At 35.2% G+C, this 14647-nt stretch overlaps 1 protein-coding gene across 2 annotated transcripts in view; it reads right to left on the bottom strand.

Moving 5' to 3' along the window:
* Nucleotides 1-14647, bottom strand: part of LOC118203919 (uncharacterized) — a 98769-nt gene that overhangs the window by 33812 nt on the left and 50310 nt on the right. The gene's annotated exons all lie outside the window — the stretch shown is intronic.

The raw sequence follows: 14647 nt of genomic DNA, 5'->3' as shown, positions 1-14647 counted from the left end.
CATGAAAGATTCACAATGCGGGAATGCGGCTTTAATCGGCATAGCGATTAGCGCTCCTAACTGTTGAGCCTGGATTCGAAGCCCGGAAAAGATCTGGATGTTCGTAAATGTACAGTTTTGGTGCGACATGGAAGCACTTAAAATAGTGACAAGCCGAAAGTCCTCTGGAGAGGTTTGGTGCTAGAGGAAGATGAGTACGAGACTCTGGAGTGTTTTCCATGAAAATTAGAATGAGAATTTCTCGCTTGGGGGAAATCGACTGCTTCTTGTGGTGTACCCTGGGCAACGTTCTTCTTATTGATGAGAAGGCTAAATGACGGTGGTTATTGGTCAGTCCCAACGGTCGTACCATTAATCTCCGTTTAGTTTTTTCATTCACTGCAAGTGTCCGGCCATTTGAAATAATAAGAGCAAAAACTAAGAAAGAAATTCGCATAAGCTATCGGGTGAAAAACGTGAAACTTCCTATGAAAAATAGGAAAATGTTGCTTATTTTCTCATATCAAATTAATGACTTATCAATTGAATTACTGCAAGTTTATGAAATATGATATTTTCACATTCCATGGTAAGCGAATGGAGCAACCTTCGCGCCGTATGTTGTGATTACTCAGATAAGCTCTTTGAATTGCCAGTTGACCTGTGTACCCTCTAAAACAGGGGTTCTCAAATAGTTTAGTAAAATAAAAACTGCTTTTATTTAAGTTTTGTTATTTATCAACATTTTCTGTACTCTTATTTATTGCTTAATTTATAAAAACACGTTAAAAATAATTAAAATCTAAATAGTTCAAGTTTGGGAAAGGAAGGGATGACTCATCTTAATGGTGAAAGGAAGCACATAAGACAATACCAGTGGGGAACCAATGTACTAAAGTTTTCTTGATAAGTATGAAATTTAGCATAAATTACAAAATTTCAAATTTTAAATTCGTGTAAAAGGAATAGATATAAATATAAAATATAAAAACCAGCATTTAAAATTTTAATTAAAAAATTCGTATTTTGCAAATCACTTAATCAGTTTTCTCAACTGCTGATCGACTGTTGATAAAATAAAAGTAAAATTATTCTCTTTTAAACATAATCATGCATTTTACATAAAATTTCCTCAAATCTTTCTAATACAGGTAATCTAGGAACAAAAACATAAATAGTAGTTTAACTAAACATGCCAGATGAATTTTCTAGAAGAACCAAAATTCTTAACAAAAATAATATAAATATGCATTCATCTTTTACAATTCAACAACCATTATTTACACCAGTTCTAAAAATATTGGCAGAATTTATACTAATATTTCTTGGTATTTATCCAATTACCAAAGTGCTGATGTCAAATGATTAAAAAATGCTTGTTTCTTGATCATAAAATGTATGTCTATTAAAAACGGATATATATTCAATACTAATTTTTCTACTTGATATATGAGAAAGGAAACTGTAGTCAGTTCTCAATGACTCTTGAGGCCTTTTGAAGTATTAAAAGTGTATCTCTGTGTGTTTGGAAAGAGTTTTATCTTTGGTATGCTGCAATTCAGTGGTCTCAAACTGAAATTGCAAGCAGACCAAATACAAGATCTGAAAGTAGCTAAGTGGCCGCAAGGGGGAAAAATAAGGAAAGAAAAGAAAATTTTTTTGTTAATAAAAAATTTATTAACTAAATTTAAAAAAAATATTACACGTTTGTCAACATATACATATAAAAATGAAGCAAAGAATATATTCAAATTTATACATATTTTCTGCGTGAAATCTAAAAGTTGGTATCTGCAAAAAATTTTTAATGGTCAGATAATTGACGGCTAAATTGTAAGGTATATTTTAATTTTATAACGGTTATTTTAATTTAAACTTTCCTATCTTACCTTACATCTTTCCTATCTTAGCTAGCTACAACTTAAAACTCTCTACTAGAATGAGTTTTTAGAATGCAAATGAGAAAGGGGATCCAAGTCACGTTCAACTGACTTCGACAAAGAAGGTTAAGTCCCTATCACATGTATTTCCTCTACGCGGAACTGGACGTCGAAAGGGACATTTCTCAGAACCCGCACATTTCCACGAAATCTGCCTAGCCTAGGTTACCTCTTTTACTTACTAAACAGATTTGAACGCCAAACAGTAATCGATAAGCTCTCAGGTTGGGATCACGTGATCCTTCAGAAGCAGAACGTTCGTCTGATTGGTTGATCTCTACCCGGGACAGAGCTGCAGACGAAACATTTTCAGCGAAGTTTCAAAATATCCCGCGTAGCTAGACGGGACTTCACTCCCAGTGAAGCTCTTTTTTTCTAGGAATCCTCCCGTTTAAACCAGTGCTACCAGAATCTCCTTCCTCAGAAAAGTACCGTCTAGCGGGGACCGTCGATAGATGTGATATCCCCTTTAAGATTCCTGAATAGCGTGCGTTTGCCTTGGACTACGCACGCTAGTTATCACTATTTGGGCTGCGCACACGCTAGTTATTACTATATTGTTACGCTCTGCTGTATTACGTGCCTTTTGATAGTTCGCTGACTAATTTAATATTACCAGCCAACTAGTTTAGAATTGTGTTAGCTTCGGCTAAGTCTCTTTAGTTAGTCATTAGTTAGTTCTCATTTCTCAAATTTTAAGCCCTAGTTTAGGCTTTGTTGTAAGCCCTAAGAAAGAGACCAACTGTTAATCTTATTTTGAATAAATAAAGGGTAATTAACCCTTTTTGGGTTTAACGTTTTCTGTGCTTGGATTTACGTGATTATTCGCTTGGCAAGGCTCCTCTACACTTAATTTGACAGAATAAAAGTGAGGAACTCTATAAAATACTAAACTTTTCAGGCTGACATTTATTCAAATAATTTAAATATATTGAAGTAACCGTTAAATAATTTATTTTTAAATTAAACTAAAAGGAAATATACGAAAACTTCCCAAGAGGGAATAATGACAACTTACTCTCCTTCTTTTATTTACTAGATTTTCTGTGACGTACACAGAAAAAATAAATATGTGTATGTAAATAACTTTAAACTTCTTTGCTTCTGTTACACCTTTCAGCTACAACACTTCACAGCATTTCGATTTTCATAAAGTTTGTAATCTTGGAGGAACATTACTAGAAAGCATCTTCATCACGAATTGTAGATACTCATCTGCAGTCTGGTTCGTTTAAAAGACTTCTAAATTTTCAACTGCGGTAAAAACTCATATGTAAATGTTCTTCCAAACAAAGCGATTATCTTATTGCAAATTTCGTTAGCTAAGGATATTTATCTTCCGACAAGTGCTAATAATAGATAATCAAATTTTTATCTTCAGATCTTTGAATAAGATTTATATTACTATGTAAATTAATAATAAAAAATTAGACTCCAAACCATTAAAATCGTAAAGTTTTTAAGTAATTTATATATTAAATATATATATTTAATTCATTAAATTAAATTATTTATATTATATTAAATATATATTTATATATATTATTAGTCCAAAGGGGCTTTGTCCCTGAAGGACTATTGTTTGCGTTTTGCGATTTTGCGTTGAATCACTATAAATGTCCGTTTCACTTTTAAAACTGCTGCCACCAAATGTTAAGAGTCCTTCACTATATTTGAAGAAATTAAATAATGAAAAATCTACATAAATGTATGCCAATTTCTCGCACTGTGATAAAACAACGGTACATAGAGCTATCGAATTTTGAATGACGTAATCCTCTTACGAATATGGGCAGGTGGAAGACCTTATTATTGATTTCATATTTTGTAAAACTTTTACGAATTTTTGATTAACAAACTCAAGGATTTCAAAGCGAGCAACGGCAACACTCTACATAAAATTTATCTTCTATGCGCAGAACTGTGTATCGAAAATTCTAAAGCTAGGCTCATTTTAAAATTATTTAGCGATTAGAGTCGTAGCTAGGGTTTTCAGCGGCCAGGAACAATTGAAGATTTCGCGCCCCCTACTGCTTACCAAGGTTGGAAAACATTTAATTCTAAAATATCGTAACATCAGTTTGGCGCCCCTTGGATTCTGCGCCCGGGGACAGATGCCCCCCCTTGCCCCAATCTAGCTACGCCCCTGTTTGCGACATTGCTATTGAACTGAATTTTATGGTTTAAGTGCAAAGAACATGATATTTAATAAATAAAGGTAACCCACAAAACGTTAAAAAACGCCCCTTTGGACGTAATTTAAAATCTGAAACCTTTCTGATTTTTTAATGTTTTTAATTAATTTATAATTAATTACAAATTATTGTCATAACAGTGCTAAGTAATTTACGGTAATTTGTATTCGCAGGCCCCATAAAATTACTTCGGGAACCGCATGAGGCCTGCGGGCCGCCAGCTTAAGACCGCCGCTGTAATTGATGTAAGAGTATTTAATAAAACAGCGCAGGTAGTAATCATTGCGCTTAAGCCTTTCAAATAAAATACAAAGTACTTGAAAGGGAATTTATTCCAAGCCATTTTCTTAAAGTCTTTCGTATAAGTTTGGATGTAAAAATCCAGGTGAGAAGATAAAGTGACAAAAGGCAGAAGGTGACATTTATGCTGTATGAACTCTAGATAAGAGTCTCTGTAGCCTTTCCTCGAAAGACAGTCGACATTTATACAGACACTATGTTAAAACAAGTCGATAGTCCAACCAGAGGCTTTAAACATTTTTGCATACGTTTTACGCAGGCTTTCATCTGGGATTTAACTGATGATATATTAGCTCTTTTTTGTCGCTATGCTATCAATACCAATCTGATTACAAATGTCAAATGGAATAATCTCTTGAAATGTGGTGCTTCTGTAAACGTAAATCTGTAATTTAAGCCGCGCATTTAGAGTAATGCTGACAATAAATTGCTTAGATGCTTTTTATATGGAAGTAAATCTTAGGAAATATTATCAGTTTTTCATTTATTAAATAGAAAAATAGTTTTTTTTTTTTTAAATTTTACTAAAGCTGCTAAATTATATCAAACTCAGAACAAGGGGAAATTGAAAGACCTCCTTTATATATAAGCAGTCTATTCCTTTGTCAGTTCTATGCATTATGCATCGGATGCATATGCTTAATGAATGAATAGTCTATCTGGAAAATTGTCCCTTTGGGCTAAAAGATAAAGGATAATTCTTTTTAATTTGAAAATTAAACAGAAAATGCTAGATTACATTGAATACATTAGTTATTACTTGGTTACGCGTATAAGATGGTCAGGCCTTTAAGAACAAACAATATATTAAAAAGGAAAAAAAATATAGTTTAATATTTAGGCTAACGCATAGTACTCACTTTCTGTGAATTAAATTTTATGTGTATGCTAGTTCCTTTTTTCTCTAACCTAAAACTTCACGAAATGATGAAATTTTTTTTAAAAAATTGCTAATTATCGATAAGATAAGTATGCAGTAATAAATCTTTGAACATCAAATGTTCTCACCAACCGGCTGATCAGAACTTCCTTGATCGAAAAGATTAAAATGATAATAATTCTTATCATAAAAGCGTTCATCGTTAATTGATGCGCTGCTTTTACTGATGAACATCGAAATGATAAAAAATGTAGCTGCAAATCTCCTAATGTTAAACTTATATGCCACGGGATTAGAAAGTCCTTGATCATGTGTTTTCATGCAGTAGAGATGATGAGATAATTATTCCAATCGAAGAACGCGCTCATCGAGGATTATTTTGATTCCACTACGTGCTTGACCTTCAGACTAATAGCTGCTGGCGGGGGTGCACAATGTGAAATTAATGAAGATGCTTTGCTCAGTTTTCCACCTGCTTCTTCAAACAGGTGAAAAACTGTGTCCCAAATCAGGTTTTGCGAGTGACTGCTTTATGTAACACTTTTAAGTCCTTTTTTTTTAAAAAAAGACCTCTTATATAACTCTATTTTGTTTCTATTATTATTACTGTTGAAAAGCATCGAAACAGTGTAGCATAGTTGAAGTGGTTTAGTAATGCGTATGAAACAATGCTTCTAATTTAAGATGTAATTTTAAAATAGGCTTACCAAGCTTTTTGGCCGGACTCCGGTTTGATGATGTGGTCCCTGCTTCTCGGCCAGTTTATCATTTTGTCCCCGTTAGTTGGTAAAATTTTAAAAGTGCCGAATATGTAAGAAGTAAAAATAGTTGCAGAGTCGGGTAAAACGGCGATTTGGCAGTTAAAATATCCTCTTTGTTATACTCATTGTTGCGACGTCCAGATGGGAAACTGGTTAGTGACTCTCACAGCCGTACCGAAGAGCCCGGGTTCGAATCCCAGAGAAGGCAGGAATGCAATTTGTCTGTCCCTTCACAGGAAGCATCTTTAGCCCACCTATTAGATGCCTCCATAATAAAATGGCCAATCTAAATATTTAGTATCTAAGTACTTTTAATGTTGTCTAGATGTTTTCTCCCCAAATTATAGTATGCGGCCTAATGAATTAAGACGTTTTATCCTTTCATCCAAATATTTTTTTCCAGAATTTATAATAGCATGTAGCCTACGATATCCAAATATTTTGATTTCACTTTTTGACAGTTTGTATCAATTAGCGTTGGTAACGCTGCGCACGTCACTGTTTCGCCTGTTGAGTTCAAATTTGCAGTGGCCATTTGCGATTATTTTGTATTGTACGTTTGATTTAATTTGCAAATTTTCAAAAAGAAACTGTCCGTTTGCTGATGAATTAAGAAAGGAGTAAGTATCTTTTGAAAAAAAATTGTGATTGTACTTGCAAAGTGAAATATGAAAAGTGCTTTTGAGAATTATTAAAGCAATTTCACACTAAAGATAAATACTAATAATGTCTAAATAATAAAATATATTCAGTTGATTTATTAAAAATTACTTTTAACTCTCGGTTTCTTTTTGTTAACAACTTCTTTATTTACATTTGTTGTTCCTCAAAATTGTTCCGGCTTGAGAAGAAAATATTATGGTAAACTTAGTTATAAATAACGATATGTGATTGGCAATTTTATCCAATATGCTAATATGTATCAGCTTTATTTTTTTTATTTGGGGGGAGGGGAGGATAAGGAGCTTTTTAAAATGTCTGTAAACGGTATAAAGTTCATGGGACAGCATAATGGTAACTTATTATATAACAAATAACTTTTTTAATAATTTTTATTTGGCGTTTCATAAATTATTGAATGGCTAAAAGTTTTTTTAATTTATATCAAAAATAACTTTATAAAACGCTAACAAAACTAATTTGGAAAATATATAAAAATCAAATTCATTAAAGATCTGTGAATCTTGAATGTTAATATTCAGAAGGCCCTAGTAGTTGGAAAGTTTATTGGCTGTAGTTTGCTATATAGCTTTATATAATCTGTAGGGTTTATATTTATTTTAACTAACATTTATTTTAAGTTTAAACTATCTTTCCTGTCAAGCCTTACTTTCCCCTGGAACTGCCAATGCCAGAATATGTAAATTTGAGTAGAACGCGCAAGCATTCAAATTATCAGCGGAAGTAGTATGATTTAAATAGAAGGAAACAAGTTCGGTGAGAGAGAGTTATTCTTACTTCGCGAGCGCGGAGGTAGAAATCGAGAATTAAAGAACCCCGCGTTGCGGCCTATGTGCTTGGCGGGAAGTAGTTGCAATTGTTCCAGTGAGCTTCAAGTCTGCTGAATTAGCTGCGGCTTTTGTAAAACGCGGTGAGTTAGTTATTTTAGAGAGCCTCGTAGTTAGAATATTGTCTTTATTTTCTTTTCAGGTTATTATTTTTATTTTGACTGCCTAGTTGGCACCGTTTGTAAGCGTCAAGAGGACGCAATTGTAATTTAGTACGTTGAATAAAAAGGGACTTAAACCCTTTATAAGACTCTGTGGTTTATACAAGCTTTCACAGTCACCTCTTGGTTGCGTGCTAGTTAGAGGCGCGCAACGTTATATTGGCGCCCGAACACTTATCGAACTGAAATGGCCGAAAATTGGATGGAAGCCGCTGGACAACACCAAGAAATGACAACGCAGTTAGAAGGATTTGGATACCTGGTCCAGACTTTGAGAGCATCAATCAAGCCAAACGTCTATTTCGACGGAAAAAATTCGGTGGCGCTATTTCTCGAAGGTATAGAAAACCACTTTCAGCTCTACCCTGTGCCTGAAAGACAAAAAGTTGCCATCGCCACATCAGCACTAAGAGGACAGGCCGCGCTATGGTGGAAAAATATAGGCAAATTTCTTCTAGGTGAATTTGGAAGCCCGACGTATACATTTGAAAATTTCAAAAATCGTTAGTAAAGGCCTTCCCCATAGTGAAAGATCGCGCACGGCTGGAAGCCGAGCTATATAGTTTCTATCAACGGGATACAGCACAATTGACGGACTTTATTTTACGAAAAATCAAGCTAACGGATATGCTGTATGGCAAGAAACCCGATGCGGAGATTATTGAAATAATATTACCAAGATTGTTACCCGCTGTCCAAGACTACTTTGAAATTAGAAACCCAACCACATTGCAGGAACTTTTCGAATTGGCGGTGAAGTTTCAAAATCGCAGAATCGCGGAAAGAGCGAGAGGGGAAACATATTCTCAAAGTACCAGAAGGAAGGAGGAAACAAGAAATGGAAATCGCTCATATGGGGGAAAGAACTATCAAGCTAACGCATCGAAACTTGAAGGGCAAGGCCCAAAAAGAAAATTTGAAAATAAGCATCCGCGTACCCAGAAGACACAGATTGAAAGGAAAGCTTTAAACGACTAGAGGGGCCTGTGATAGGGAGGGTCCAGACCCCGGAAGTTTTAGAAAAACCCTCAAATAGACATCTAAATACAGTCATCGTAAAAAACTCACAGCTACCAATTATAAAAGTCCTGGTTGGCGATGTACCAGTAGAAGCCCTCATCGATAGAGGAGCAGAAGGAAATTTCATGAGTGAAAAGTTCTACAAAAAGAATTTTTATAGGATACGACTCTTTAAAACCAGAAATACGGAAATTATAGCGGCGCAAGGAAAAACATGTCACTGCATCGGGAAAGTATCATTAAACATACAGGTAAAAGAGGAAAATCTCAAAGTATTAATTTTTGTGGTGAAACACCTCCAACACTCTCTTATTTTAGGTATGGACTTTTTAAGGGCCGCGAGGGCCAAATTAAATTTTCAAGATAGTTCCGTGGTGCTGGAGATGGACCAGAGGGTGGTGGAACCGGTGGAGACACCTGAATTGGACCTTAGCCATTTGAATGACCAGGAAAGTAAAGCAATACAGCAAGTGGTGAGTAATTTTTCTCATTTGTTTTCAGAAAAACCGGGAAACTGTCAGATCGTGACTCACAAGATTCAATTAAATGCCGAAAAACCTTGTAGGACTAAACCTTACTGCTATGACAAACAAAAAGACGTAATCATCGAAGAACATATTCAGGAGATGTTAAAGAATAAAATAATAACGCCCATAAATAGTGAATACGCGAGTCCAGTCGTACTATGTAGGAAAAAGAACGAGTTTCCTCCTTCGGATAAAAGGGCTTGGAGGTTTGCTATCGATTATAGAAAACTAAATAGCATAACTAAATTCCCAGTTTACCCTTTGCCGGTTATAGACGAGATCATTAGACAGATGAAATCGACGAGATATATGTCTACTTTGGACTTAACGTCTGGCTACTATCAAATAGCTATGAGACCCGAAGATATACATAAAACCGCGTTTATAACAAAATCGGGCACTTATGCATTTTTACGCATGCCTTTTGGGTTGTGTGGGGCCCCATCAACATTCCAGAGAGCTATGGACATTGTTCTAAAGCCTGTCCTAGGAAAATCAACTTTAATTTATCTAGATGATATAATTATAACGAGTAGTACATTGGAACAACACATTAGTGACCTCGAACAAGTTTTTAAATTATTAAAAGAGGCCGGTCTTACAATTAACGCCTCAAAATGCAAGTTCGCAACTAAAGAACTTAAATATCTCGGTTATAAAATTTCGCAAAAGGGTATAGAAACGCAAGATTCAAAAATAAAAGCTATTCAGAATTTCCCACCGCCCAACACCGCCAAGAAACTTTCGTCTTTCCTTGGACTATGTTCTTACTATCGATCTTTCATAAAAGATTTCGCTAATATTGTTGAACCACTCTTAGTAATCAAAAGAAAAAAGAGTAAATTTACGTGGACAGCGGAAGCTAACACGGCTTTTGAAAGATTAAAAGAAGCGCTTATTAATGCCCCTGTTTTAAAATTCCCTGAGGGGGACGAAAACCTGGAAATTTCGGCAGATGCATCAGACTATGCGGTGGGTGCGGTTCTTATGCAAAATAACCATCCGCTGGCATTTTTTAGTAAAACATTCAATCAAACACAAAGGAATTATACAGCTACAGAAAGAGAAACATTAGCCGTATTAATGGCTGTACACAAATTTCGAGTTTATTTCGGCAAATCGCCAGTAACAGTCTTTTCGGATCATGCGGCTGTTGGTAGACTTTACTCGGAAAAAAACCTAACGCCCAGGTTAATAAGATGGGCTTTAAAACTCCAAGAATATAATATCACAATAAAATATAAACCGGGTAAGGAAAACAATGTAGCTGACGCACTTTCTCGTATAAAACTGGACGATGAAGGTAATGAACTTAAATGCGCTGTGTTGACTTCAAAAATTTTAGATTCTAGAGATACGGTTATTACTGAACTGAAAGCTGATCCTGAATTTGGAAATATCTATGCGTATTTGAAAGACCCCGAAAGCTTTGAGCATACAGATATCGATGCGATAAGAAATAGAGCAAAAAACTATGAAATAATAGATAATTTATTATTCTATACGAAAACAACAAACGAAAATCTTGAGTATAAGCCAGTCATCCCAGCCTCGCTTCGATTAAGCATTTTGAAGGAGTTGCACGAAAAAAAAACAGCGGGCCACCTCGGGGTCAGAAAGACTTTAAAAAGGGTACGCGAGGCGGTATATTTCCCGCAATTATACAAAATAGTAACGGCGTATGTCAGGTCCTGCAATCAATGTTAGTTAATAAATGATATTAATTACAGCCGGGCCGGGTACTTAAATAGCATTCGCGCTACATTTCCGAATGAAATTTTAGGCATAGATCTCCTTGGTCCCTTCCCCCAGAGCGAGTTAAATAAAAATCGTTTTCTTTTAGTAATAGTAGATCATTTTTCAAAATGGATAGAAATTGTTCCACTTAAACGCGCGTCAGCCAAAACAGTCGCAGATGCATTCTTACACAGATACATTTTAAAATACGGTGCACCGATAAAAGTCATTAGCGATAACGGAAAACAATTCATTAGTCAAATATTTGAAAACATATGCAATGGACTTGATATACGCCATATCAAAATGGTTCCGTATAGACCACAGGCTAACATAGCAGAAAGAGTTAATAAAAACATTGTAAAAATAATTCGCAGTTACGTTAGCACACATCACAAGTGCTGGGATGGCTACATAAATGAATTAGCTTATGCTTTAAGAACGGCACATCATGATACTACGGGAAAAACTCCAGCAGAATTATTTTTAGGCAGAAAGTTAATTACGCCTTTAGATAAATTATTCTTTGTGCAACAAAGAGAGCAGGAATTTAGACAAAAGGACGTGCAAAAACTAATTGATCAGGCGCTTAAAACTTCGGATACGGCAAGAAATAGACAAAAGTTATATTACGATAGAAAACGCCGTGAAGCAGATTTTAAAGTTGGGGATAAAGTATTGAAACGGAAATTTTCTTTATCAAGTGCCCCAGACAATTTTATGGCAAAGCTAGCTCCAAAGTTTGAAGGCCCCTATGTAATTCAGGAAATCAAAGGAGTAGTCTTATATCTTAAAAACGAGAGAGGGGAAATCTGTAAAGCAAGTCCCGACCAGGTGAAAAAATACTATAATCCAAATGATTTTGAAATCCTTAAAAGTTTCTTGCAGGACTCAAGTCTAAACGAAATAGAAGGGCCACAGACTGCAACAACTATTCCACCACCCAAGAAACGGAGAACTGAAGAGAGACCTAGCACTTCTACAACCCGGACGTCGGTATCAAAAAGAAAAAAGGATTTTCAAACTCCAGCGTTTAAGAAAAACAAAAATACAGATGAACCGGGTAAAGAAACCGTGGTAAAGACGAAAACACCACCTACAAAAGATGGCAGGGGAAATTACACATCAAGGAGAACGCGCACACGGCCACAGAGTCAGGTGCCAGCAAGGCCGCCGTTCCGGAAACTGAAACGCCAACAGGAGGCACAGAAGTACGAGGAACAGAAGAAATTCAAGGACTCCAGACCGGAGGACGTCAAGACCAGCCGTCCCAGGCAGAAACGCAAAGGCCAACAACCAGACGATTACTCCGTCAAGAGGCCAGCATGTAGAGGACGCAAAAGAAAGATCAACGAAGACGACACGCGGAGATCAACAAGGAGAAGATTGACATCCATGACACCTCTAACTTGGGATCAATTTTGTCAAAAACGGATGACGGAGTTTCAAGCATCGAAAACTCAAAGATAAGTTAAAACCTTCTATAAATTCTTTTTCTCTTTTGTTCCGAAATGTTATGCATAAGTACGAAGTTCTATGTTTTGACGAAAGTCAATATGTCTCGGTTGAGACTTAGTTTTATTTTACTTTATTTAGCTAAGGCAAAAGTATTATTTTCTTTAAGTGTAAAAGCTAAAAACAAGCATTTTCTGTTGGTCGAAAGACTAATTCTGTTATGTTAAAGCCAAAATTTGGCCGGAGATAAAAATAACTTCGTATTCTTGTACTAATAAGAATTTTAGTTTCAGTGCCGCCAGCTTGGCGAAGAATGAGTAAAGTAAAAATTTATTTTCTCTTATTCATTTTATGGTAAATTGTAAAAAGCATATGTATTAAACTTTTGTAAATGTATGTAAATACTTGCATGTTATGTAAAAGTAGAATTTAGTCTAGAAGCATAAAATTGTAGATGCTAAAAGTGAATGCTTAAAAGCAATGAAGTCAAAATTTAAGTAGTAAACTGTAAAGTCATGCTTTAGAGCGAAAGCCTGCATGTTTAAAGATGAATGAGGGGGAAGTTAGAATGAATGTGTTTTGTAGGGTTCTCCACCTACATTTGAATTTTTAAGAATATTAAAGTAGCTCATTGAGTTGTAGAATGTCGAGTAAGGTGTGTCTATTTGGTTGTTGAATTCTAACAAATCATGGTGGTTAGGGGAAGTGTTGTAAGACTAAAACACGAATATTCCCGTTTGACACCACACATGGTGGAGAGCCAGGGTAAAGTTAAATTAATGCTTGAAAAATTGAATGAATGTGAAGTAAGCAATAACTAAGAAAAACGAATCGTTAAAAACAAAAATTTATTGTGTCAAGAAAGTGTAAATTATAATGTATGTAGAAAGATACTGATACTTATTCCTTCCAGATGCTGGAAGGAAAGACCAAGATTGATTGATGAAGTCCAGGAAAAGTTGCTGTAAGAAGAAAGCTTTGTAACGACTAACAGAATTTTAATTGTTACATAAGATTTTTTTTTGTGTAAACGAGGCTTTCGCCAGTTAGTTCAGAATTAGATAAACTTACAACAGGTCGTTTGTAGGACCTGCTTCCAAGTTTTCCAAATTCTGGCAGCGGCAAATGTAGGGTTTATATTTATTTTAACTAACATTTATTTTAAGTTTAAACTATCTTTCCTGTCAAGCCTTACTTTCCCCTGGAACTGCCAATGCCAGAATATGTAAATTTGAGTAGAACGCGCAAGCATTCAAATTATCAGCGGAAGTAGTATGATTTAAATAGAAGGAAACAAGTTCGGTGAGAGAGAGTTATTCTTACTTCGCGAGCGCGGAGGTAGAAATCGAGAATTAAAGAACCCCGCGTTGCGGCCTATGTGCTTGGCGGGAAGTAGTTGCAATTGTTCCAGTGAGCTTCAAGTCTGCTGAATTAGCTGCGGCTTTTGTAAAACGCGGTGAGTTAGTTATTTTAGAGAGCCTCGTAGTTAGAATATTGTCTTTATTTTCTTTTCAGGTTATTATTTTTATTTTGACTGCCTAGTTGGCACCGTTTGTAAGCGTCAAGAGGACGCAATTGTAATTTAGTACGTTGAATAAAAAGAGACTTAAATCCTTTATAAGACTCTGTGGTTTATACAAGCTTTCACAGTCACCTCTTGGTTGCGTGCTAGTTAGAGGCGCGCAACGTTATAAATCATAAAGCTGAATTAAGTACTAACTCTGTGTAATATTTAATCGTGAATAGAGAAATACTGGGTACAAATACCTCAAACACTATAACTCAGTATTGTCTAAAAAAAATAAGTTTACCATAAACTGCGATAAAGGAAACTGCGATTATCTGCACTAATTTCTCCATCTTTTATAAATATATCAGCATTCTTTCTTTATTCACATTAAAGTGCCTGATACTTTCTGTTCAGATATGTATTAAATTTCCAGTTCTTTCCTGAAATTTTAACCGAATTATTGTTTTACACCATTTATGAATAGTAGAAGTCAGGACCTTCAATTTGCTACGAATATGTAACCCTAAAAAGTAAAAACACAATGCGACTTGCAAAGAAAATCTCAGAAATCCGCACAATCAATTAAAGCTAATTTAAAATTTCTCAGAAAAGTGGTATAATAATATTGTAACTCCCAGGATTTATCTGCGAATCTAATAATAATATAATTGTTG

The sequence above is a fragment of the Stegodyphus dumicola genome, chromosome 12 (assembly GCF_044657685.1).
Source record: "Stegodyphus dumicola isolate Sdum_Otavi_A_Nest chromosome 12, ASM4465768v1".
Lineage (NCBI taxonomy): Eukaryota > Metazoa > Arthropoda > Arachnida > Araneae > Eresidae > Stegodyphus > Stegodyphus dumicola.
Note: the sequence above shows the minus strand (reverse complement) of the source record. Positions and strands in the feature narration are given on the sequence as shown.